This window comes from Grus americana, chromosome 16 (assembly GCF_028858705.1).
Source record: "Grus americana isolate bGruAme1 chromosome 16, bGruAme1.mat, whole genome shotgun sequence".
Taxonomy (NCBI): domain Eukaryota; kingdom Metazoa; phylum Chordata; class Aves; order Gruiformes; family Gruidae; genus Grus; species Grus americana.
In genome coordinates this window covers 13,385,414-13,411,519 of record NC_072867.1, presented here as the reverse complement: position 1 = coordinate 13,411,519, position 26,106 = coordinate 13,385,414, and the positions used below count along the sequence as shown (strand labels likewise).

Here is a 26,106-nt window from a genome sequence, read left to right as displayed (position 1 = left end):
ATCCACCTGACTTTAATCTCCTCCACTTGTCTTCAGCAGCTCCCAGTAACACAGAGACCTCCTGGGACTTTTTCCCACATGCAGCACCCAGTGTTTTTCACTGCAAAACCAGGCTCTCAGGACCAAAATTCAAGTATTTGGGCATGGAAATACAAAGATAGCAAAAGAAGTCGTCAACATCAGGCACAACCCCTTCCATTTCTGAACCCGGCAACCGCATCTGAAGGAATTGCGCAGTGACAACAAACTGAGCCTGACACTTACAGGGGGAAACCCCACGGCCACAGCAGGGCAGCCCCCCAGCTCACCCCACAGCCACACTGCGAGCTTGTTCCAGTCCCACCAGCAATGAGCTCAACCCACAGCTGCCGGGCTAGTGCACAGAAACCTGGCGGGGCATGCAAGAAATGAAGAAAATCAATACTAGTCAGGTTGTTTGCAAATCTATTTCCCCCCCTCACCTTCCCGGTCTCGCGGAGGACAGCTCATTAGGTGCCTGGAGAGCTGCCAAAACCTGACCGATGCAAGCGATGCTGCAGTCCTGCTGGAGAGATGCCTCACTGCTGGGACCCACAAACCAGACAAGCGGCCCCGCCGCAGCCTGCTCTAACCCTTTCACCAACCCCCTCCCCGAGACGGCAGGTGAAAGTGGTACACGCAAGAGATAAAAAGGGTAAATATAATTCAGCCCAACGTGCACCTGTCCTCCAGACAAAGCCTGCTCCCGGAAGCCAGGCTGTGCCTCTCAGCACACAAAGACGGGTCTAAATCTGTCTGTAATAGAGCTTTTCAGGCTGACTGAACAGTAATGTTCACAAGCTGCTCCCCTCGAGGGAATACTGTATCTTCCTCACTGCATTACCCCAATCAGAAAGATCAGTGAGCAGCTCAAAGGCAGCGGTGGAAGAGGCACCGCTGATGCGATTCCATTTAGAATCTATCAGAATATTTTATTCCTCCCTTTGAAAGCGACAGATTAGGTATTTCCACGTCTCTTTGAAGTCTGGCAGAACAATTCACACCAGTGGACCGAACACCCCTTGCTCCTCATTCCTCTTGCTGTGCCAGGTACTGCAGATGGGAGAAAAGCCTCTTTGAAAGCCCCCCAGAGTCACCCGAGGCAAAGCTACCTCTGCAATCAAAGGCTAAACTCCCAGCCAACGGGTAGCGATTTCTCTTCATCACAGCGAGCTTTATTTCCATTCCAGATTCTTTATTTTCAGAAAGTCTCCTGGAAAATTAAGTGCGGTGCACCTCTATTCCAAAAATCTTTCCTTGGCAAGTGCTGGGTTCCCCCTTTCTGGCAGACGCTGAAATTAAATGCAGCCTCCCTGTTTATTTCCTTCTTGCTGTGGATATGCACATCCTTGCTGAGCTCTGGAAGCAATTTGTTAGTTGGGAAAAATAAAGATTTCTAGCTCCTACATAAACAATGGCTGGTGACAAGAGGGGAAAGACAAGGGTTAGAGAATTTCTCACATTTTATTAAATTGTCTCTCAGTGTAGCAGATTAGACAAAAAGAACAAACCCAAACAAACAGATTGAAACAGCTGAATATCAAAAGGGTACTGGGGAGATCGGCTGAGGCACCTTTCCATGCCCAGGACCAGAACCTCTGCCAATCAACTTCATCCAGCAGACACAAACAAGGGTGGACTTTGCTTTTCCGCGGTACAGATGCCTCCCAGCAAGGAGGTGCTCAGCACAGACCGATATTGGAAAAGCAGAGTCCAGGCTGCTGTACTTGCCAAACATACCTCCTCTGGTCTCAACTCTGAGTGCTAGGAGGAAAAAAAAACAAAAAAAACACCAAGAAAAAAATCTTTCCTCATTTCATGTGCAAAAGGGGAAAACAAGCAACTCAGTGCTTCCTCCAGCCCGAAGCACAAATTGATAGGATCATGCTGATCTAATCCAGAGGGCATTCCCCTGCAGATTATAACAGTCTCAAAGTAGGTCATGCTTGGGCTTGAGTTTCTCAGCAAGCCCGACTGACATATTTCTAGACCGTGTGTAGGTGCATGTGCGTTTTTCCCTTTCCCTATAGTAGCTCGTTGTGCGACACTCATAACGAGAAACGCAAATTAGTTCACAGACAGGAGTGAAGTCTAAGGGCTGGATGTCTGTTTGAAACAGAAAGAGCCAGAGTTATTCCAGCCCAGTGACCCTCCTCTCTGCGCGTTGGCCGGAGCTGGCAGCTGTTGATGGCCAAGGGCATTCCTCCTGCCCGGGGTTTCCAGGGGATTAGGGCTGGAATACCAACCAGCCAACACACCGCCTGCACACGGGGGAAGCAAGCAGGGACATTACCGGGGCCAGCGCCATGCTGGCTGGGAGCTCAGCTCACCAGGAGAGCAGGGGTGTTCAAACCAGGTCTGAAGCAACAAGCTTTGAGATTTTGGTGTCCACACAGGGTCCCGTTCCTCCCTCACACCCTCTGTTTCCACACCAGCTTCAGCGTAAGGAGCTCATGTGGACACGGCTGCCACTTGTCCCTGCTTTGGGGACAGCATTGGGCAAGGCTGCTTCTCCAAGCTACAGTTGGCTGCAGGCCCACCTTCCACCCACCCACCCACTTGTTCAGGCTGGAACAAACAAAAAAAACCAAACAAACCAGGAGACCTTTGTGAACCTGTGTTTTGCACAACTACAATTAGGACTGCACGTCCCTCTACTTCTCCACCTCAGCACCTCTTTACCTCTCCCCTCATCACCTGAGCACAACAGCCACATACAAGGCATCACAATCGATGTTTGCAATCAGATCCCTACAAAACAAGGGCTAAGCACAGCACTAATTTTGATTTGTCAGGACATGAGAAGAGCACATCCCTATTCTCCCTTCATCACCCTGGGACAGCTACAAAACAAAACACCACCCATACAGAATTGCTTTAACACCCATGCACTCAGAGCCCTTCCTGTAACTTTAATTTCAGATCCTCCCAGCTGTCACAGCACTTGCCTCATCCTCCAAGGACTACAAATGCAGGCTTTCTTCAGGGTCCTGGACTGTTTATGTGCAGCGTGAGGAAGAGAATTGCATTTGCTGAGGCTATGAATGATTTATCATCGCACTGAAAGCAAGAGGAGCGGGGTCCCAGGGCTCGCTGCACGACCGGAATCTCGCAGGCAGGCTGCATCTGCAGAGATGTTTGTGTGCGCTCTTCAAATCATCATTAACCATCAGGACCCTCAAGAGAAGCATTTATTTCCTTGGGATTGTAAGGGAGATGGCTGCTGAGAAAACAGCTGGGCAGGATTTAGCCCCATTATATCCATCTGTCTTGTTCCGCTCTCCCACCCCTCCATCTCCCAGTTTAATTGGGTACAAAAATAGAGATAATAATGAAAATAAAAATAAAAAGAGAGAGGGGCAAGTGCAGTACATAACACAGGCCAACTGTGGGTCATGGCTCTGGTCGGTGGAAGCACATGCAGCTGCACAGGGCAGGTTTTATATTTCCAAATACCTCCCCCCCCCCAGTTTTAGGTACTCATCCCATTCTCCAGATGATTTGCACAGCTCTAAGTGCAGGTGTTATAAATAAACAAAAATATGCCCACAATAGCACGCAGCTTTCAGCTAGGAAAATGGGTGTCAAGTATTTTTAATGAAATGGTTTCGCATTTCCCGGCAGTTCTGCATTCTCTGGAGACAGGGCGATTAAACAAATACACAGAGCAAGAGCCTGGCCTGGACTCCATCTACGGGAGTTTTGCCACAGACTGAAGTGAGGCAGGAATGCCATCCAATGGACCTCCCCCAGCCAGCCACACAGACCGTAACCTAATATTATGCCTCCCGTTAAGGGTGTGATACCAAAAGACAGTCATATTTAATACGGCACTCTGCGTCTAGGGATAAAGCAGGATGGAGCCAACCATCAATCACTCTGCTTCTCTTTCCTTGTAGGATTACACAGGCCAACCCCACTGCTAGGAAGTATTTATAAAGTATTATTTTAGTTCTAGATACTGCAGACTTTTTATAGTTACTATATTTCTGTATTTTCCAAGTACTATATTCCCATGCACATAATCCTCACCTCAAACCCACTCACTTAAAAAAAAAAAAAGTACTGCTCCCTTGAGAAAGAGTCCTCAGACTACCCACAATTCACCCTCTCTCCTTCCCAACAGCTATGCATCCCTCCAGTTATCCCAGCAAAGGCTCCCTGCAACCAGGGAGAAGGAAACCTGAGCAAGGAAGAGGGAGGACCAGGCAGGGGACAAGCAGCCCTGGAGTAAACCTCCCCTTTTTACAACCTGCACACACATCCCCTGCACCGCACTTGAATCATTTCCTCCTTCCTCCCCAGGCAACCCATGGATTAGATGCATGAAAGTACAGCAATTACCCTCTTCAATTACCCTAAAGACTCAGGAAGAATAAATTGTTTGCAACGGAGAGCCCCCTTGCCCGCTCCCCATGCAAAGCTGAATCCTTCATCTACAGCTAACCTACGGAAATCTGTATGCTTTGCAGACCAAGACCATCACTAAGCAGTCAGCTTTAATTTCCTTGCAGTCCTCCAAAGGCGGCATCGTGGCTCATACGCCGTTATCCGCCACTGTCTTTGGAGGCTTCTCTCCCCCTCCCCAACATGCAGCCCACGTATCGCAAGAGGCAAGTGGGAAGAGAAAGGAGCAGCGAAAAACTTCTCTCCGACACCATCTCTTCATTTCAGGCTTGCAGATGTGGTGCAGCACCAGCCTGGAAAAGAAATCCTCGCTCCCCGCAGCCCACCGTGCTTCCCAGGGCTGTTTGGAGAAACAGCACCAGACATCAGCTGACACTAGCAATTACATCCAAATAGCAGATACAAGGTCTGTTATTGATCTGTTCCTAGAGGGAAGGAAAAGCTATCCAGTAAAAAGGGGTGTCACGTTATTAAATTCTGAAAGGATAATAACCCAACACAGAGGGCACAGCTGTTACTGGTACACTTCAGGCTTCGTTTCCAAGCCTGACAGGGAGCAAAGATCATCGGAGCCCTTTAGCGTTCAGAGACAGGCCTAGAAATTGCAGGAATAAATTAACATATCCATATCCAAATTATTGGGCTAAGGGGGTTGTAGGTCTGCTGGCAGGAACTGGCCTCGTGCTGCTGCCAGTCGTTCCCAGCAGCTGCTTTCACCTCTTGTTAGCTGGTACCATAGTGCTTGAGCGGAAAAATCAAACCGTTTCGACCTCTCTGAGCCCTACAGCTTTCCCCCGGAGCAGGAGTTTTAACAGCAAAGACTCGCAACAGCCCATGGAAGAGGCGTAAGGGAGGACGATTCCCTCCTGCAGTAACCTGAGCTTGATGTCCTGGTGAAGAACAGTGACAGACAGCTCTGTGCAAAAGCCTGGATCAATTCTGCTGCAAAAAGAAAACATGGCTCAGGTAAGCGAACAAGCCATGGCCTTTCAACATCAGCGGCTCAAAAGAATGGGAGAGTTTAACCAAGCTGCTGCTGAAAAAAACAAGAACCGAGAAGAGTTATCGATTTTTATGAGCTTGGAGTCAAGAGACCCATAAATTATTCGCAAGGCAACAGAGATGGCAGATTTCTTGGACATTTCAGTGATGCACCACACAGAATTATGAGCTCAGATATCTGGCCAGACTGTCCCACAATCGAGCCTTTATAAGCAGCAATAGCAATCTCTGAAACGGGTGCCTGAACGTGTTACAGGCCACCACTCCGTTAACAGCTTTGCAGGGCATGCCAGAGGTTACGGGCAGAGCCGGACAGACAGAACCACAACAGACAAATGGTTTCATAGCATACTTTGGGGATTTTCCACCCCACTGCAGACAGCAGGTCTCCCTGTCTGCATTAACAAAATTACAAACATAACACTATGAATTAGAAATGAAACGTACCCGCATCCCTGCCCAAACAGACTTGGCTGAGGAATCCAAGTCCCTCCAATCATCCTCAGAGGCATTTGGAAATCAAGGTGAGAAGAGCCCTACAGACACCAGTTTTCATCTCAGATAAAAGTATGGGCAGAAAACTTGAACTGAAGAGCTCTGCAAGGATTCCCAGCTTCATCACAAGCCTCAGATGCAGCCTCTGGCAACTCATCTCTCCGGGCCCCTCTGTAAAAACGAAAAGCAACAGTTTTCCTCCCCTCGTGAGGGAAATGCATTGATGCACCCAGACGCAAGAGCAGCAGAGGCCAGGCAGCGCCTCAGATCATGAGCTCGCCTGCACAGATCCTCATCGCCGCAGCCAACCTTCAACACCGAAAGGAAGGGGCCCCTTAGATTTGCAGCACTCAAAGCACCAGGGGATACCTGGGATTATCCCATCACACGGCCAGAAAAGCGTGGCCCAAAGAAGTGCCGCCGAGCACACCTGGCTGGGCTGAGCTGGCCACTGCCTTCCATGGGCTCCAGCAGCACCAGCCCCTGGTCCTGACCGAGCACTGGGGAGTCTCCGGCTGAACCCCTGAGCCAGGTGTGACTCCAGAGCACGTATGAGAGCTCGGCACTGGAGAGACTCTGGTTTAAAAAGCACCAGACTGGAAACTTCATACCAAGATAAGTTTTTACGAAATCTAGTGGAGGAAGATCAATATTTTCTTTTCTTAAGTAAATCTGACCACTGTGAAAACACTGGAGCAGCAGCCTAGAAGACAGATTTTCTGTTTATCCACACCACCAGTAGCAGAAGCAAGAACAAAAGGCAGCTGCCCTTACCCACCACCCCAACACAAACCTCGTCCAAGATCCTGAGCCTTTAACTCACAGAAAGAGAAGCATAAATCTCCCTCTGCTTGTGCAGAACAAGCTGGAGGTTTTAAGAAGTGGTGGAGGGGAAACAAGCCATTTCTCTTCACCATCCCTGAATCCCAGGCACTTGGACGCCCGGCCAGTTGCCCGTAACAGCACCTAACCCCAACACAGTGTTACAACACTAAAGACACCTAAAACCCCACAGGTCTCTGCAGAGCCAAGCGTGGGTTTCCAGCACAAACCCCACATACTCTGCAGCGAACACGGCAAGTGCCCGTTATCGGAGGCACGCTGGGGGAAGGCTTTCGTGCCGAGCCGTCTCACACTAATGGCCCCACAGCAGGATCTGGCAGGCAAAGGCAGCCCCCAGATTTAGCCAGCGCCGCTTGAGTTTCAGATGGTGCAGAACAGCACATTGATCCATTTATCGTCTGTAGGTTGCCATGGAGACCACAAGTCATTCCCCACCATCGCCACCCCCCCACAGACCTCCCCATTGCTTTTCAATTGATAGCTGGGCACTGGGGAAGCATTTGCAGCACCGTGGAAATTAAATCCACACTAGAGGAGCAGGGGATTCACAGCCAACGCGGCCAAGGGACCTCAGCTTGAGGCAGTCTGTCCCGCTCTTCCCCACTGAGCAAGTCCAAGCAATGAGTCGCTCCAAGCCTCTCAAGGAATAAGCATTACTGGAAATTAACAATAATAAAGTGGGATTTTAATGCCCCTCTGTGGGTTCCTCTCTGACTCAGTAGATGCTCACAAGGTAGCAGAGAGGGAAAGCTTCCCACTCTGCAAATGCATGTGCCAAAATGGGCTTTGGAGCATCCTGGAATGTAGCCCCACTAGTCCCGAGCACCAGAGCTCCCGCTGCCCCCAAGAAGGGTGGCACCCAGGAGGACAGCAGTTTTCTGCTCTTCATATGGTAGATCCACCTGGGAGGGATCACAGCTGATCCTTTGCTGAAGCAAGCACAGCATCAAGTGAACACACAACTTCTGCGCACTACAAGCGGCAGGATGAGAGTGGGTGGATCAAGCAGCTGAACCGACTCAGGCAACTGAACCTGAGCTCAGCCTCCAGCCAGCTGCTGCTGGAAAGTCACTCCTCGATCTACGGAAGACGAACATCGAGGGGAAGCAGAGCAAGGCCAGACCTGTGCACATCCCATAATCCCACCCTTCAGATATATATTCCCCAGTTTCCCTCCCAGGAAGCAGAGAAAATACCTGACCTTCCTTTGAGGCAAACATCCCAGTGCGGTGCACAGCACAACCTCCCCACACCTACACAGTCCAGGCTCTACCACCACAAAGTATTTCAGGTGCCACTGTTTAGCACTGTCATTTACCAGAACAAGATATTATCACACATCCTTTCTCCCACCCCATGTGGGATGAAAACACACCATCAAGACAACCTGAGGAAAGTTTTCAAATCTTAGTGCTTAGGTTTTGGCTTTTAACTCCACACACAGCCACCGGAGCAAGTCACCTGCTTAGACAGAAGAGCTGATCCCATGTAAGTCCCTTGCATTTCAAGAAGGAGCTGCTGTGCAGGTGCTGCACTTCTTAATGGCCCATTCCCTGCACATGCGAGTGTGAAAATTTGACACTGGCTTTCCCCAAGGCTCCAAAAGCACATTATCACAAGCACCTCTTTTAAGAGGCCAAAGGAGATGGCCTTTGTACCACGCGCAGAGGAAGAGCTGGTGTCGACAGCTCCTTGCAGCGCGGTGGGTTGCTGCCAGAGAAGCCCAGCAGCCAGTACCAACCCCAGGCGCTGGAGCACGAGGACACGGGGCAGGTGGCAGAGCAGAGAAAGGCAGCTGCAGGCTGAGAGCCTTCAGGGAAACTCAAGAAGCATGGTGTAAATACTGTATGTGCCCAGAGCCAGAAAGCTCAGCGAGGGCTGTGTGTGGCATTTCCTGAAGGTTACCTCTAATAAGTGCTGTCAGCCTGCCAGCCTTCGACTGTCTGCTGAGTCCTTCTGCAAGAAGCACAGCACTGCCTGGACCTCTGTGCCATTGTCACAATTCGTGACAGCGAGAGCTTAAAAAAAATAAATAAAAGTCCTCCCACGCAGCACAGACAAGGCGGATGTAGGACACCAGGGCAAGCAAACCCGCCGAAATCCAGCAGTGTGGAAGGGCTCCTCTCTTCTTCCTAACGCCTAGTTGGGTGTTTCACCACCCGCCTCCCTGTGCGGAGGCACAAATGTTTTGTCCCACCCTGTGTCAGAGCAATAGGTCAGCAGAGTGGGAGTACAGCAGCAGACATTTGTCTGCATTTATTTGCTAGCTGCCACCAAAGAGATTATCCCAGCCCTCCCCACTTGTTTGCTTTTTCCAATTCACTGGGCACAGACCAGGCAATCTTTCCCTGTTCCTGGGCCTTTTCTGGTTCTCAGGCTCGAGTTTACTCACAACTTTTAGAGACTTTCCAGTCCCATGCTCACAGCCCACTGGTAAAGTGGGTCTGCTCTATGCTGTTCTTCAAATGACCTGCTGTGCTCAGCATAAAGCAGAAACTTGCAACCAAGCCGTGACTGGCACCAGTCTCTCCAGCCTGGACACAAAGCTTTCCAGCAAAAGCAGTAATGCCCAGGCTCTCTTGCTAATCCTCTGCGGACCTTCCCCTCCACCCCTTTCTTCTTCTAACCACTCCAAGCACAGTGCTGGAAATAAATTATCACCGGCAATACCTGGGCAGTACGTGCCAGATAACAGAAAACACTGCAACTGGGAACAGGGAAGAACTTGGGAAATCTGTCATTCCAGCAAGGAACAGAAAAAAAAAACCAAAAAGCAAAAAAAAGGCAAAAAAAAAAAGAGCCATGTTCAAGGCCTCCTCAGTTACATAAACTTCATTTCCATGTCTTTTATCACTGATAAGATAAGCCATTGCTCAAGTTCAAGTTCTGTATCAAGTAAACCATGATAATCCTCTTAGGAATTCCCCATGCCCCAGCTTGAACAGACCTGCAGAAAAGAGCTTAAGGGGTTGCCTTCAGCTTAAAAAAAAAAAAAAAGAAACACACAAGCACGCAGCCACATACTTATTTATAACGTAGGCAAATTTGGGGCCTAGTATAGAGTACTGAAGGCTTACACGGGACTGCCTGAATAAAGGGATCTACTTCTGCTTAGTTCATAAATGCTACAGCTACTACTTGGTCATGCATTGCACAGCTGAACACCAGTCCAGAGACAACCGCCCTTCTGAGGAGGATTTCTTGCAGTGATAAGGATCTGGAGAATCAGACCCCCAAAAGCAATTAAACTGATTCATGACCAGTCCCACACACTTTGTGCTGGATTACAGCAACAAGAATTTTCCAGGCAGCTGTATTTTTTTTTGTTTGTTTTATTACAGCACAGGATAATTTTACATCCTCTAATGTTGGTGGCAGAATTACAGTGAGTTCAAGTAATTATTACCCTGCTTCGGGTATAAGATTTAAAACTCACTAAGACCACCTCCTTCTGTACTGTACTGTCAGGACATCCAGATGTGAACCATCACATGTATGTGATCCCATCTAGCAACTGGATATATTTGCTAACCACTTAAATATGCACTTGCACACACTGTGCTGTAACACAAAAGGCCATTTCATAAATTTCTGATTGCAAGACGGATGACAGCAATAAGCAGAGACACAAACTCTTGCCCTCCTCTCTGCTGCTCGTCATCAGGACACAAATTACCTGGGCCAGCAATTTTATCACAGCATCTTCCAGGGAACCGACGTAGCCTAAAGGCAACGAAGACCAACGTTTGAAGCTTAATACTTTACTTCACAGGGCTGCACCTGGCCACCCCCATGCAGTTCAGTGATGTGCAACCACATGCTGAAAGGGCTCAGCCTCAAGCCCTTCTAAGCCTGCGGCTGCCAGCAGATCAAGGCACAAGGCGGTGGGTATCATCTGAAACTGGTGCTTAAAATGTAAACTTTCTTCAGGTCTATCTACTTTCTCAGCCAGCCCAACGGGCTCCAGCACCCACAACTGTTTCTTACTCATTTCCAGCTACCAAGACTTTCATCCCTCTGATAGCCTCTCTCCATTAGGGACTTTTTCACATGTCTCCGAGTATTTTATGACACTTGAACTAAAAGATGCAGCATATCAAACAAAACACATCTCTCTCCTCCCCACCAGCAACTTCCAAGATCCTTCAGCATTGACTGACATCCCCACAATATTGTGGGAAAGGTTGTTTTCAGATCAGCTGCTGGAAAAGCTCTTCCAAGGTAGCAGCTGAATTCAAATCACACACCAATTAGCTCAGGGGGATGTGTATGTTTTTCTTTCAGGAAACCTATCTGAAAACAAAACAAACAGGAAAAAAATGGTTTAAACCTCATTAAAAGATCTCAAACTCTGTCACAAGCATGCTACGTTTTCCACTGAGGAAAACGGGAGCAAATCTAACTAGTTTCACCCCATCAGAAGGGGTTTCGTCCTTAAACCCTCTTGCTGCGTCCCTCCCACCTCCCGAGAAAGAGCAAGACAACGCAGAGGTCCAGGGTGGCTACAGACCTGTTCAGCACCACGCAGCAAGCAAACCGCTGTGCCAGACCGCCTAGGTCTGTCCCGCATCTTTCCCACAAGATGAGGTTTTTCCACGCCGCTCTCCTTAGGTTTTCGCCTCTCACCTCAAGGCCGCATGCAGATGACCGTGCTTTTTCTGAAGCCAGTGCCAATGAGGCCACTGCATTCGTTATCCAGCAGGATAATGACAGAGTGCAATTCAGTCAACAGCAAATCCTCCCCAGGGAGATGCCCTCTGACCTTCCCTGAGCTGGGGGATGAACGCAGACAGCCACATCTCAGACAGGCGGCAGAGCTGAGTAATTCCTAACGAATCCTTTCATCTCTTCTTTTGTTTTGGGGAAGGGGCAGGGGGTGGAGGGAAATAGTTTGGAACTGTCCACCAGCAGAAAAATATTTTCTAGAGCTACCCCAAATCACTGTCGTCTGAATGGCATTTTTCATGGCTTCCACTCAGTATACGGCGAGCATGAAACACGTTGCCTGCTGTAGGGACGTCCCTCGTGCAGACAGCTGGTCCAGGAGAGGAAAGCAGACCAGCCAAGTCACAGCAAAAGCAAGGATGCTCCTTGAAACCTAGCTTAAAATTGCCCTCAGGCAAGCAAGTGAGAGTGAATTTAAGATACCCATTCAAACCACGTTTTTGCCAATAAAATTCAGTTCCACCAACATCAAACACATGAAGGACAAGAAAGTTCATGAAATAAGGCCACAGAAAGCCAGGATCTTACCTCTCTCCACATGCCGGTCTGCCCTCACAACCAATTTTCTCCCGTTTTCCAAACCACAATCTGAAAGGATCACAAGCATTTCACACAGACTTTTTCCCCCCTCCCAACAAAAAGAAACTATTCTTATTTCTCCCGTGTGAATTCAGTTCTGCAGCATCTCCTGAACACTCATGTCACCCAGAGGTATTAGAGTAAATGAGGGTGGAAAACAGACTCAAAACTGTGAGATCTCGGAGCTGCTTCACAAACTTTCAGACACCCATGCGGCACCCAGGCCCATAGGCACTAGTCTCCATCAGTGTGACGGTACTGGTTTTAGCCCCGTGGTTTTTATCTCCATCTCCCAATCAGGCCTGAAATCAGCCACATCTGAAGCAATCACTTCCATCCAGCTGCACTGGCAGTTACAGGGATTCACCCGCAGCAAGCCCCACCTCATCAGCATCTACGGTTTATATTGGGAATAGAAGTTACACCGAAGGACCACAATCATGGGATGCTCCCTACCCTATTCCCAGGCAAATGAACTGACATGAACCTACACACTTAAATAGAGCTTGGCTCGAGTATTTATATAGATGCCAAATCCCAGGGATATCAATGACAATCTCTTCCCCAGTAAAACCTGATTACAGCACTGGACTCTCTAAAGCCCCCCTGCCGTCTCCCACGTCACCCGGGACATCACCGGGAGCAGCCAGCGAACCCCTCCAGGTGCCCAGCGCGGTGGGGGTTGCAATGCCACTGATTAAGCAGATCTTCAAAGGAAGAAAAACAAGAGTCCTAGTCAATGACTGACCAGCGTAATGGCTCAGGCTACTCTCATGTGCTCTTCTCACAGCACATTTGTTTGCCAGGCTGCCCAAGAGATTTCAAAGGGTCAAACACGAGGTCATCAACTGCACGGTGAGTTCGGCTTTGCTGAAAAAATATAAAATGCTGAAACTGCAAGCAAGGAAGGTCCCAGTACTTACAATTAAGGCTAAAGAAACATGAAAATGCAAATCCTTTAAGTTCAAATACACCAGAGGCAGCATCAAAAAGAAAAAAAAAGGATCTTGTGATTTTTTTGAAGATCAGAGGTTAGCAATATTTAGTAATCCACCTAAAATTCTGACCAGCCTCAAGGACCAAGAGTGGCTGTGGAAAGCAAAACCTTCCTTTCAGGCTATTTTGAGAAGCACTCACAAGGTTTATCCCAGAAACTGCTTTCTGCCTACTCAGATTTCTCAGCTGAACCGATCACATGGTGTTTAGATGGACTGCTGGAGACACTTGAGAATAGCAGTGCTGCCTGCCGCTATCTGCCTGGCACAGGATGGTTTTTAATTGAGGCTGAACTCTTAAGTCCCTGCTGCAGTCTGCAGCTCCAATCACTGAAATAATAATTAAACCCAGGAGAAACAGTGCAAAGTAGCAATGCCTTTAACTAGTACATTAAGATGAGGAAACCCAATGACATGCAGAGACATCTCCAGGATGTGCTGTTTTGTTTCAAGCCTACTTGACCAGATGTTAAACAGCAAAAATCGGGGTGGCAGAGATCCTGCAGTGCAGTACAAGAACCGAGGAGATGCAGAAAAAGTATTTACTTTCACCTCACCCAGTCCAAGAACAAAATCAGAGAAAGTTTTTCCCATCTGAGTTTGGGACTTTCCTCCCCTGGGAATCTAAGAGATTATAAAACAGAGGGGAATGCAGAGCTAGAGAAGCACCCAGGACATCAGTCCAGTTCAGAGCCATCCTCTCCAGCTCACACAGACCCGAGAAAGAAACCTGCTACAGAAACCACCCTGAGAACGTCAGCGCTGGCCACGGGGACTGGTGGTGGATCAGACAACACAAGTTCTGCTCTGAAATCTGAGGGGAGGGACTCAGCCTGGAACCAACTCTCCATTAGGTTAATTAGTCAAGTTTGATGTATCCAAGTCGGTTACCATGGTCACAGGAACTGAAGAGTAATGCTTTACACAGATTTCCCTGCGTGGGACTGGGGATGGGGGAGCTGTGTCCACCTCCTCCAGGCCCCCCCCAGCAGGGCAGGGATGAGAACCCCACCGCCCCGGGACACCCCCCACCCCAGGCTGGGCTGCTTACAAATAATTACTGGAAGAGCATCTTGTCCATAGATCATAAAGCTGCTAAAAATAGCACCAGAGAGCAACCAGGTTAATGACACATCAAGAAGATGCATTAGCACGCAGAAATAAACAGAATGCACCCGAGATCTGTCCCCATCTGGCTTTTGTTTGTTTGTTTTTGTGTGGAGGAAGAAACAAAAAGATCCTCTGTTTCCTGCTAAAAATTCAAAACCCACCTGCCAAAGAAGTGACAGAAAGCTGCCCATCTCTCCAAACACCATGCCAAATACAGCTGAACCTTGTTTATCTAATCCAGTGCCTGGGAAAAGACCACTGAGAGTTACAGCATTTCCCCAAACAAGCAAATATTTTAAGCACCATTGGCTACACTCTGCCCATTTACGATCAACATCACATCAGTTACTTACAACTCTACACTGCAACACATTCGCCCATGTACTACAGCACACAAGTAGAAACTACTGCCACTTCAAGAAGAGCAGCAGATTTAGAAAAAGAAGTGGGAGAGAAATAGCAATTTGCAATTCAGCAAAGCTCCTGCAGAAGAGCAGTTTTAAATTCTCTTGGGAAAAGGACTCTTCCCCTCTCTCTCGTTTTCTGTTCATCGAGTGCCTAACCGAGCCCCAACTGATGCTTGCAGAAGCTGCTGCAGAGCACAGAGGATGGCATCTAACCAACGTTCCTCTTCATCAGCTCTCCCCTGGATACGCAGGGCTGACGGCACAAAAACACAGACTATCTGAGTCTTGCAAGGAGCACAAGCAAGATTCAAGGAACAAAGGTAACGCAGGCAGCAGCTAACACACAAAGCAGTAACGGGCACACGGGCAATGTGAAAAGCCCAAATTCTGCCCGGGAGGAGCACTCCCAGCCAGATTTCTGAACCAGGCAGTCCATTTCCAGCCCACAGAAAAGGAGCAAATGCCACAGACCTTCCCAGCTGCCCAGACCACAGCAGGAAAGGACCAAACTACTTCTACCAATACTGCACGAGCATGACTCCAGGCTGACATCACTGCTGCTGCGGGAATGCAAATAAAACCCTACGTGAGGGTCTGTATCGCCTCTTGCAAAATTGGCTTATCCCCTGCTAAAGGGAGACGCGTCAGAGATAAGCATAGGTCTGCGCAGAAGAAGCTTGAGAGAAAAATCTCTCCGAGGAAAATTTCAGGACTGTGGTTTTATGTTTTTGGCTCCCCAACCCTCCTTGCAGCACCCATACTACCCCCAAAGTGGTGCCAACCCAACCAAAAGCACGACCGCTTGGTGAAGACGTTCATTCAACTACTCAGGTCAAAAATAAGAGGAGGGAGAACCACTGTGATAGGAATCCGGTGGTGACGGGAGGTGGAGACTCCTTTAGCCAACACTACAACCAGAGCCCCCATATCCCAGATATTCAGCCTACAATAAGTCAGCTGGCTGCTGTGAAAAAGGCAAAAGAAATCACCCTTGTTTGACAGCCCCACACCCATTAAGAGATACAATTCAGCTCCACCTTTCTTAGCAGGTTAATGTTAAGCTGCTACTTTTTTTTTTTCCCCTTCTTCTGCAGATGCCTTAATTGGTTGCTTAATACAGATTTCACTGTTATGCTTATCGCAACACTGGGAGCTGGCCGTGTGACGAGAGCGCGGAACACAGAGAAGACCCATTTGTCTCTGTAACTAATTGTTCTGCCTCTTCAACATACACACTAAATTGACTTGGCAAGACTGCAAGGCAAAGCTGCTGTATTTATTTAGACGTTTCTTCTGCTGGTTGAGAGGCTTCATAAAGCAGACTGAAAATGGCCAAGACAGCACAGGCACCTTTATCAAGTTTATGCAAAACTGGAACAAGTGAAGAAAGGATGAGGCCCCAGGTTAGCAGCATTCCTGGCCGTGTCCTTTACAGTAGGTATTTTAGCATCAGTTACCTAATAATTAATTGGCAAAATACTCCAGAAGTTCATAAAGGCAAGTGTGAACACTCATTTCTGGCTACAGCCTTCTTTACCCTAGGGATCAGCCTCCGTAAAACAAAAATAAGTACGTGTAGACTGCCTGATCAAAACGCAGGGGAGTGCCTGCGTTAGCCAAACACCTCTAATGCCTCAAGCAGCAAGTGGGTAACTCAAGGCTGAAGAGTCGTGCACAGACATGCTCTTCCTGGAACAGCCCCACATCTGCAGCCAGGGGTCTGACTCCGCACCCATCTGCCAACTCAGCCAAAGGTTCAAGGTGTTTCCGCATAAAACAAGGAACTAGAGCAAGACAAACACAATGATACATTGTGTGGGGAATAAAAGCTCCTGCTGAGAAGAAATCCACAGACATTTAAAGAGCACAACTGAAAAAAATGGCAAGCCACAGATGGAGCTTGAAGTTCTTGTCCCATTGACATGGACAGCAAAACTCACACCGGCTTTGGCAGGGGAAGCAGGAGCAACCAGGGAGCTTGCACGCTTGCGTCTGCCTCTGCAGCACAACTCCTCCACCTCCGGGCCAACCAAACTCCCCATTTCTCAGCTTTCACCTGCTGTTGGCAGAGTTTTAGGACATTCATAGAAGTGCTCTAGATTTCCTGAGCACCAACCCCTGTGGAGAAGATGCAAACCTTAGTTTTCCACAGCGAGAGAGTTAGAACAAAACACAACCCTTAAGGTATGCACAGACATCTCTCTACTTTTGTTTCATAATGCTGGAGAAAACCCAAATCCTTCAGTGTTTCTCAGTCCATCACCACACAGCCCTCAGGAACGCCGCTGGCAGCTGGCTGGGTTCTGGACCAAAACCGCAGCAGCTCTTTATGTGCGTCTCTAATCATGGCATCTAAAGACACATACACAGCAAAAATCAGAAAACACAACAAAATTTTTTAGCAGCTACCCTGTCAAGAGAGCAAAGCCAAGCCAAGACTAAAACCTACAAATGAAGAAAAAAAAATAAAAAAATTAGAGAGGAAGAAGAAAAAAGGGCTGGCTGACGCCTCCTATACATGCTGTCAGCAGGATCATTTGCTCCAAAAATAAAGATGCTCAATGCATCTAACTGATGACATGACAACTGCTTCACAGTCCCCAAACCAGAGTTGCATAAAAACCTCTGAACATCCATTGCCTTGCAGCTCAGTAACACACAACCACTCGTACTCGCTCAGAGCAAGCGGCAGACACTGCATGCTGCTCCCCGGGGGGGATCTTCAGCTCCTCACGGCCACTCGGGCTACAGAGAAGCTTTCACCCCCTCTACCCTTGACCGGTCACGCTCGGCGGCTCCAGCCACAAGCCCGCAGCCGAGCTAGCTGCCCAGGTGCCTGTGCCACATCATGCAAAAACATCTCAGCAGCAGCTCAGGATCCCAAACAAGTCTGCAGAGCCAGCGCAGAAAGGCAGTGCCACCGGCCCCAGGACCCTGCACACAGCCCGCGGCAACCACCTTCCTGCATAGCCTGGATATGCTCAGGCTGCCTCATCAGCACCTCCCAAATAACTGACATTTATTTAAGACTAGAAAGCCTTAAATAAGAATACTGAAGGCTTTTTCCACCACCAGTTCAGAGAGTTTTCCCAAAACACTGGATACACAGACTCCTGTAACGCAGACTTTGCTGCATTTTATTTCTTTGACAGTTTTTAATCACCTCTGGTCCAGCATTTGGAAATTATTATTCACATACACAACAGGAACTAGGCTGCAGGGAAACATGAATTTCACTGGCCTGCCTGTTTTTGTCTGTGGACACCACCTCACATATTACCAAATCAAAACAAGCCAGCCAACTTCAGCGTGAGGGGGGAAATGAAAGGGCAGACCAGTGACCTAGAAATGAAGCTGAGACTCTGGCATGAGCTTGAAACTCTGCAGCAAAGGCAAAAAAAAAAAGTTGTAACTGCTTTCAAGAGAGAGCTTGAAAAGTTTATTAATGGAATTATATGACATGGTACCTGCAGAAAAACAAGGGCTTGATCAAGGAAGTCTTTCCAACAGGAAAAAGTCATCCCCTTCTCCAAACAGAAGAAACTCTTGTGCCAGAGAAGAGGAACACAGTTATTTAAGGTCTCGATGCAGGAAAAACACCCCGGGCAAACGACTGGAGAAGTTTGCCCAGCGCACAGCTCTGACACCGAACACCACCACTCTGTTACACATCCAAGATCTACATACCACATGATATCATGAATCGCATGATGGTAACGGCAAGGGCTCGACGAGTCAGTAGACGAAGCTTTAGGGCTTCAGGCAGTGGATCGGGAATGCTGCAGTCACACGTCTCGGCGCTGATCCAATGCAAACTCACCCTGCCAGGTGTAATTGGTTCAAGGAGGGTGTTAACAAGTTACCTTTGTTCCAGCAAGTTCCAGGCATGATCGGGTAACGTCCACATCACCAGCATAAAACTGACACAGTCTCTGCATCGCCCTCCAGCAAGGTTGACAGGAAAGGCCACGACACGCCAACGTCCAGCCTGGACTGTGCGTGTATCACCGGGTAATCCAGTGTAAATCACTGGGGACTCGCAGCCTGCGCAAAACCGGCTCCTTGCAACATCAGGTCAAAGAGATCACGCGGACTCGGCAGTAAACACTTATGCAGAGCTGCAAAGTGCTTCTGCTATATGAGCCAGGTGCTGCCACCGATAAACCATGTGCTAACCGGTGTTTCTGCAGCACCGGGAGGTACGTGCTCGAGAAGTTTGTAGAGGCCAGAGACTGAGCTATTTACGAAGTGATCAAGTAGCACACAGCTGAGACCTGGTCCTATAAAAATGTAGCTGCTGGAGTCATTTTATAAGGTTTTAAAATATTTTCAGAAGAAAGCCAACTTTCCATTGTTTGCCACAGCTTGTTAGAAGTCACAGCGTAGAGGAAAGACACCCTCCGCCCTCTCCAGCCACACTGCACAGCTGGAGATACAGGCAGATTTTCAGAAAGCTCGGCTTTGCCTGCCATCCTACTCACCTATTCACTCTCCCATCGCATGGTTCCATCCCAGGGCTCAGTCCTTCACCACAGTGTGCCACAATAATCAGGCCCCAGCTCTTTACACAACCACCTCAGCCTCCAGACCTTTCAATTACACGCTCCCCGGGGAGGATGAAACCTGCTCGCCTGGGAGACAGCGAGTCCTCAGGGACTGATCACAGACGACGGGATGATCCACACCAGGAACCTTCCCAAATCCTGTCATCCTCCACCCACAGGCTGACACATTTCTTTCCTTCTACCTTCTTCAACGTAGAGACAGCGAAGAGTGCAATACAAACCACTCTCTTGCCCTAACATGCACAGGACAAACCTTAACTGTGTTGCTTAGGGAGCTGGTGAGAAGCATTCAGGTACCAGCCCAGAGCACCAGCCCAGAGCCTGTAGAAAGCAGGGTTTAGAAGACATAAATGTCAAAAAAACCCCCTATGTGACAGATGGGCACACCACTGGAGTATTTCTTCCATTTAGAGCCGGTTCCCTGCACAGGCAGAGTGAAGCACACCCGCGTGGTAAGGGTTAACTTCCCATGTATTTGGGCCGAAACTGCATTTCTGGGCACAGCCACTCAGTCCAGTGTTACACCAGGGAAACAATGCTAAATAAAGATTACGCTGAGTGGTATTATGTAAATAATTCTCTTCCACAATGAAAGGATAAACCTAGACTGCTTGGTTAGTTATTAACCCGGGAGCCAGCACCGCAGAGAGGAAATCCTGCCGGCTCTCCCTCCCTTGACGCACCAGGAGAGCCACAGCCGGGGCTGCAGCTACCGGAGACAATACCCGCACCGTCCCCTGCCTCCCCGGGTGCTGGCACTCTCCCTCGCACCACTTCCCACAGGAGGAAACCATTTGGGCCCCACCACATTGTCTCCTCCCAGGACAGCCCCGCCCCTCCCGGGCTCACCACCGCTGCAGAGGCTGGACTTGGCCCCCTTCCTCCTCCTCCTGCCACCAGTCCAGGACACGGAGGGCTCCCTGCCCTTTGACGGGAACACGCTCCTCACCACATCCCTCCTCTTGAAGACCTTCCCTTCCCCTTGTAGCTGAACCCACTGGAGTCTGCCTTCGCCTGCACATCTCCTCCTGCCCAGAATAACTTACTCGACCTTTCTGCCTCCACCTCTCCCTGCAACCTTCCTCCCGCCTTGGCCTCGCGTCTGAATGCTTTACGTTCGTCATACGATTTTAAATCTGTCAGCAATTCATCCATCTGCTGCCTCCTGGGTTTTTAACGCCATGAACCGTTCTGGGATACAGCCTTGCATAAAGCTCTCAGTGGAAAATGAAGCTGTATCTCATTCAGAAACCGAACCAGCTTGGAGATCATTTCTTACCAAGGTGCTGGGGTGTTTCAAAGACTGGCTTCTTCCCTACAGCTAGCAGAAAAGCCATGATGCTATCCGGACTAAAATAAACATTATGGGAGCGGCGATAAGGGGAAATATTTCAGCTGACTAAGAGTAATGTGGGTTCAAATCCAAGCGTAAGCTGATATTGCTTGTAATTTGTTCCCAAGCCAAAAACACAGACTGGGAGTGAAGAAATGGAAGGCATTAAACAACAAGCAGCGTACTCAGCGACTCTGGAAAACTTCAGCATTTCCATTTATGTTATTATTTTTTTAAATAACCTTCAGTTTCACGGATCATAAAGTTAATTTGGAGTTAACTTCCCTTCTCTGTAACTAGACAAAGCTGCTATCCTTTACATTCGTTAATGTTTGTTCAGTGCTTCGCAGCTATAAAGCGCTCGAGAGCACTAACCATTATCAGCATCCTCGGTGCCACCCAGCAGGCACATAAGCATGCCGATCGCTTTGCTCTCCTTGTCCCGTCACCCCCACCCCCACCCCCCCCCCGTGCCCCAGCACCATGGTAGCAATCACAGCCACAGCCATATAGCTCCATCTATACCGCTTTTCCTCCAGCGCTAGCACCGGTCATCTCTCCACTGCAGGCAGGGCTCTTCTCTGGACATCTCCAAGCCAAATTCGGACCAGTAGCCAAGCACACACTGTTAGCAGCGAGGTCCACAGCAATCAGCGCCTCTTCTTGCCTGCCCAACCACAACCACGTCCCATCTCTGAACTTCCCAAAGCGTAGATGGCAGGGGTAGCAGCACCACGTGAGCACTGCCCGCTCGCTGGCAGCACCCCCTCCTCGGTCCCTTTATAATGGACAGCCCATAGCCCAGAGAGCCTCCAGCTGCAAGAGGCAGGTTGGTAGGAAGGGAGAACTGGTGGCCTTGAGAAGGGAAGTGACAAGTGGGGTGGGCAGCAGGACTGGAGGTGCAACCCAGATTTCTCAATTCCCAGTACAGTCCCGCCACTGCCTAGTGCGCAGGGGTCAGGGTTCACTTCCCAAAACTGCCAAATCACTCATTTCCTTCTGCTCTTCTGTCCTCCTCCCCTTCCTAGCAGATCCCTCCCTCACTTTGACCAGGCTGTTGTGGGCATTTTCATGCCCTTTGTCTGGAGCTCCAAAGGTATTGCCAGCTCCTCTCTTCAATCTTCTTTTAGGAAGCATCTCTGCTCTAGCCACGCTCATTAATGATACACAATTCCATCTTCCTCTGCGATGCAAAGATCTATCCCTTTGACATTACAAGGTAAATTGGAGACCCTGACACCTGTGTGCCAGCAGAAGTCCAGCCCTAAATAGCAATTCTCCACCACTTTCCTACATCAATACACAGCAAGGGCCCTTCAAAGCTATGCAAGAGCCTATGCCACCGCATCCTAGATGAGAATCCATGACTTCATGATGCCCAAATCCTTAAGCGGCTGCAAAAGCCTCAGTCACTAATCACAGAGGTGACTGGGTGCTAATATACCTCATTTCTAGCTCCATTAAGAGCTGACTCTGCTCTCTGTTGAAACCTCAGTGAAGACTAAAGTGAGCCACAGTTCGCACAAACGCAGCTGCACAAAGGTAACAGTCCTTTAAAGAACACATTGCCCTGGATTTCTGTCCTTGAGTACCCCTGCATCTAGCCTGTGGTCCTCATTTGGGGGATCACTGCTCGCAGGCACGAAACCCAGGAGGGAACCAGAACTTTGCTATCTGGAGTAACGAGCCCTCACACTGAACGGGCAAAGCACTCATGGGGAAAGAGACTCCTCTTCACCAGCTCTCCAGCAGACTTGCTCTGACACATTGAACTTCACATAACCCCCCTGGCCTCAATTTTCAGACATGTCTAGTGATCTGGTCAGAATGAGACATCAGATCAGGGAAGGGTAGTACTATACCCCAAACACAGGTCCTCTCAAACCCACGCCCCTTTGTGGGACTACTCAAATCAGCTGCCCAAAACCCACTTCTGAAAATTTACCAATTTAATCCTCCTTTCCTACCTACTCATCTAGAAACTGGGGAGACTGTAACCTTCCTCATCCCCAAAGGGCTGTGAAGATGACAGTATCTCAAACATGTAAATCATGGTTGACTTCAAGCAGGTTTCTCCCAGGATGACATGACCACAAACAAAACCGTATTTCAGCAGAGGCCACTAACCAGAACCAGCAGTGGGGGGAACACCAGGAGCCATCAAGAGGACAAGTAATTTACAGCCATGTCACAAAAGATGAAGACATCTCCTATGACCCAATTCCAGCCAGCGCAGTCCAGAGCTGCCGAGGAGATGAGACGGGTAGTTCTCTTAACACATAAAGCTATCAGCACAGCTGCATGCACACCTTCATCGCCAACCATAACAAAACTGCCTTTACCAGACTGGATCTCCTAATTACAAGACGTGAACACAGCCTGAACCAAACCCTCTTTGGATTTAGCGCAGGATGGCTCCAGGGACCGGTACAACCTCCACTGGAGGCAACTTGGTTCAAATCCAACCACAGCCATTAGCAAGTGAAAGGTATTGCCAAGCAGCAGCTGTTCGGTGGCTTGCACGAAACAAGTCTATGGTTTCAGTCCAGATCCCGTCACGAAAAAATGCCAGTCACCTCCCTGGCGCTCAAAGGTGTGAAGCCAGAAGCATCCACCCACTTCTCCAGTGCTGGAGATGCCGGCGTGGGAGGCGTTCTCATATGGGCCCGGTACCAGCTCGGCAGAGCCGGCCCTGACCTCCACAAGGTTTTCAGAACCAGGTATGTTTTGCAACTTGGCAGAAACACACAGCTAAATAACAGAAACCACCACCCACATGAAGCCAGAAGAACAAAGTACCAGTGTTTTCCTGCCCCAGACATGTGCATGCCCCATCTCCTCTCTCTCGTACCAAAAATAGCTGCTACTTTTTCCCTTTTGGCAACAACAAACTGGGGTTTGGGTGCATTTGCTTTCAATAAACTAAATGCGTTTTGCAAGAGTCTCTCTCATAATGAAACTTACTCAATTGAAGTTATAAAATATTGTCACAACAGAACTTCCCTTGCCTCCCATGGCATTTTGGGACTCAGCCTCAAAACACTTTGCGAGCCTTGCTTACCGTATTCCCCACCCAAGGCATGGCTTCCGTGGAGCCGGGCAGCCGCAGGCACACGGGAGGCTCGGCTAAGTCCCAAAGTCACCCAACGAGTCAGCAGTTAAATTCAGAGAATTAAGTATGACTTTACTAAAGCCCTCCAGGACTTTTGTCACCACTTTCAGAAGAGATGGAAATACCCAGTTGTCCCAACTCACATTCCTTCCCTTTATGAATTAGTAGTAGTATCAAATCTTTATCTTTAAAGCACACGGCAAACTAAAACTTAACCTTGCTGATAAAAACCCTACGCTAAATGGAAAAACTCTCACCCCACACAGCCAAGGAATACCAGCAGAACATCATCACATCCACCAATGTCAGATTAAAAATACCAGATTCGGCAAAACCCCGCCGTTTTCAGGCATTCAGAGCGCCAACCTTTGCTTCGTGTGAATATAGAGGGAGAGACGGCAGAAAAAGTTCAAACCGTAAGCGCCTGCGAACTGAAAGGGTGGCGTTAGGAAATAGCCATTGCACAGATCACCTCCAGCAGCACTGTCCTCTCGGGCAAATTCTTGAGCTGACCCAAAACACAAAGTTCAGAGAGCAGACCCAGGCAGAAGCGCCTGCAGGCATGCCGGGCTGCGCAGGCAGGGACATCCACAGGGTTCAAAGCGGTGGAAGGAGGGATGGGTTTATTGGGTCAACACAGCCCCTCGCCCCGGGCAGCGCAAGCCCCAGGAGGGCCAGAGCCGTGTAGGTTTTGCTGCTTCAGTGACTTTGGCAGCAGCCCACATGGCAGGCAGCTGCCTGCACCCACTGCAGCCTGCTCTTTGTGCATTGTCAGGGCAAGGGAGCAGGAGGAAAGGCCGAGGGAGAAGAGGGAACAGGAAATTATAAGAATCGACAGAAAAAAAGCAATCACTCCAAAGACTGCAGCTGGGGTTGAGAGAAGAATACACTTGTTGCCTGCAGACACCGGCCCTGTTTACCCACCATAAATATTTACACGCCAGCCGCTAAACGCCACATCTCCAAATAAGCAAGCCCTGGAGTTCTTCCCGCCGCCGGCCATGCCCAGGACCCCAGCCCTCTCCCCAAATGTCACCCAAATGACACATTTCTGGGGTGCCAGGCTGCCCCTCGGCCAGGGCTGGGTTTCCCACTCGGGGCTGAACAACGCCTTGGATGCGGATTAATTTCTCCGGGCTCTCATGTCAGCATGAGACCACCGGCTTCAGATACGTATGTGGGGCAAGAGCCGAAAAATAAAGCAGAATAAAAAATAAAGCAGAATTGAAAGAAGAAAAAAAAAAAACAAAAAAGGAGAGAGGTAAAAAGAGGCCCTTGGGGTGCCCCCCACCCCACAGACAGGGTGTCCCTGCTAGCTTGCAAAGTGCGGGGCTCCCCCCGAGCACCCCCAAACCCCGCAGCTCCCTGTGCAGCGCTTTCCCTTGAGGGTAAAAAAAATGAAAAAAAGAAAATACAACACACAAAAAAAGAAAGTTTCTCCCCCAACGAGCAGCTCCCGCGGCACATTTTCATTTTTACGTAACGGCGGCCGCCTGCACCCCTACCTGGCGGGGAGCGGCCCCCCCGCACGGCCCGGCCCGGCCCCCGCCCCGAGCTCGGGCCGCTCGCAGTCTGACAGCAGGGGGGTCCCCGCAGCCCCCGGGCCCGCTCCAGGCAGCGCCACACCCGGGGCAGACCCCCCTCCGCCTTACCTAATCCCGCCGGCAGCTGCTGCCGCCCCCCATCGCCGCCGCCGCCGCCGCCGCCGCTGCTGCTGCTGCTCCCTTCTCGCCTCCCGCCTCAGCGGCCGGCGGGGCAGCGCTCTGCGCGGGGACCCGGCCCCGCCATCTGCGCCGTGTTTATAAATCCAGAGCCATGGGGCTGCTCCCCCGCAAGCCTCGCCGTCCGCCGGTCGGTCACTCGCTCCGTCGGTTTGTCGGTGGGTCCGCCCGCCCGCGGGGCCGGGCCGGGCCGCCCCTCCGCCGCAGCGCTGGCCCAGCAGCGCTCTGCCCTGCCCTGCCTCGGCGCGGCGGGAGGCGGCGGCGGTCCCTCAGGCCGCCCCACAGCCGCCCCGGCGGCCGGGCGGGGCGGGGCCGCACCGCCCGCGCGCCTTAAAGGGGCCGCGCCCGCCCTCCCGCCCGCCGCATGCAGCGCCGAGCACCCAGGCGTGGAGGGGACGGGCGGACCCCGGCAGGTCCCTCCGCTGTCCCCCCGCAGAGGAGCCCGGCATCGGGGTCACCGGCGGTATCCTCGTCCCCGGCAGCACCGGTGCCACCGGTTATATCGGTGCCGCTGGTTGCGCTGGTACCACCAGCTATATCGGTGTCACGGGTTACACCGGTGGCACCGGCCGTGTCGGTGTTCCCAGCTTTACTGGGTGTATTAATGCCACTGGGTGTCATTAATAACCATTTTGGTGAAAATCGGGGATTCCCACCCACGCCACGGGCTGCCCCGGCAAAAGCCGCCCCGGTGCCTTGTCAGACCCCAGCGCTCCGGGGCAGGGTCGTGTTGGGGGGGGCCGGTCGCCGCTCGGTTTCTGGCCAGCTACCGCCCGGCAGCGCTCCGGCCCCCG

At 50.1% G+C, this 26,106-nt stretch overlaps 1 protein-coding gene across 11 annotated transcripts in view; it reads right to left on the bottom strand.

Moving 5' to 3' along the window:
• The window catches only part of NCOR2 (nuclear receptor corepressor 2), a 255,422-nt gene extending 229,822 nt beyond the window's left edge, over nt 1–25,600 (bottom strand). For 10 of the 11 annotated variants that reach the window (XM_054843763.1, XM_054843759.1, XM_054843769.1 and 7 more), the window contains exon 1: nt 25,244–25,600. The gene's annotated coding sequence lies outside the window, so the exon portion shown is untranslated. Of the gene's footprint in view, nt 1–21,004; nt 21,130–25,243 lie in introns of those variants that run through there. The other variant, XM_054843761.1, reaches the window with a different exon arrangement.
• Nucleotides 25,601–26,106: the final 506 nt, after the last annotated feature.